Source organism: Mandrillus leucophaeus, unplaced genomic scaffold (assembly GCF_000951045.1).
Source record: "Mandrillus leucophaeus isolate KB7577 unplaced genomic scaffold, Mleu.le_1.0 Scaffold415, whole genome shotgun sequence".
NCBI lineage: Eukaryota > Metazoa > Chordata > Mammalia > Primates > Cercopithecidae > Mandrillus > Mandrillus leucophaeus.
Window position 1 is genome coordinate 2,436,643 of NW_012104421.1, and position 1,544 is coordinate 2,438,186.

The following is a 1,544-nucleotide window of genomic DNA, read 5'->3' on the forward strand; positions in this document are numbered from 1 at the left end:
TTTTTTTTTTTTAAGAGACAAATTCTTGCTCTGTCGCTCAGGCTGGAGTGCACTGGTACAACCATAGCTCATTGCAGCCTCTCACTTCTGAGTTCAAGGGATCCTCCTGCCTCAGCCTACTGAGTGAGTAGCTGGGACTACAGGTGCACCCTACTACATCCAGCTAATTTTTGAATCTTTTGTAGGGATGGAGTCTATGTTGCCCAGGCTGGTCTTGAACTCTTGGCCTCAAGACATCCTCTCACCTCAAGTAATCCTCCCACCTTAGCCTCCCAAAATGCTGGCTTTATGGGCATAAGCCACCACACTGGCCTATAATGTATCTTTAAATATGTACCTTTACTGAGGAGTTAATCTGATAAGATTAACAAAGACTAAGAGATTTATTTATCTGTAATCTTTGGTGCAATACCTGGCGCATTTTAGAGTCTCTGGCCTCGTTTTCCTCATTGTTGTAACATTCCTCCAGTTCATCCAGCTCTGTTTTTCACAAAGTCTCTAACTGCTACCTGCTACAAGGTGCTTCATGTTCTCAGCAGTCTTAATCTGTGTGGCTAGCTAGGAGAGCCAGAGAAGCAGAGAATCTGTAAGCTGGAAAGGACTTCAACTTCAATGGGATAAATCTGCTCTGTGATCTGATGAATGAATTCAAAATAAAGAGTTAGGGACTTCACAAACTGTCACTGTTTGCTGACGATACCATCGTTTACCTTGAAAACCCTAAAGACTCCTCCAGAAAGCTCCTAGAATTGATAAAAGAATTCAGCAAAGTTTCTGGATACAAAATTAATGTACACAAATCAGTAGCTCTTCTATACACCAACAGCAACCAAGCAGATAATCAAATCAATAACTCAACCCCTTTTATAATAGCTGCAAAGAATAAAATACTGAGGAATATACCTAACCAAGGAGTCAAAAGACCTCTACAAGGAAAACTACAAAACACTGCTGCTGAAAGAAATCATAGATGACACAAACAAATGGAAACACCTCTCATGCTCATGGACAGATAGAATCAATATTGTGAAAATTAACATACTGCCAAAAGCAATCTACAAATTCAACACAGTCCCCATCAAAATACTACCATAATTCTTCATAGAATTAGAAAAAACAATTCTGAAATTCATATGGAAACAAAAAAGAACCTGCATAGCCAAAGCAAGACTAAGTAAAAAGAACAAATCTGGAGGCATCACACTACTTGATTTCAAACTATAGTATAAAGCCATAGTCACCAAAACAGCCTGGTACTGGTATAAAAATAGGCACATAGACCAGTGGAATAGAACAGAGAATCCAGAAATAAACCCAAATACTTACAGCCAACTGATCTTTGACAAAGCAAACATGAACATAAAGTGGGGGAAAGGACACCCTTTTCAACAGATGGTGCTGGGATAATTGGCTAGCCACATGTAGGAGAATGAAACTAGATCCTCATCTCTCACCTTATACAAAAATCAACTCAAGATGGATTAAAGACTTAAACCTAAGACCTGAAACTATAAAAATTCCAGAAGATAACATTGGAAAAACCC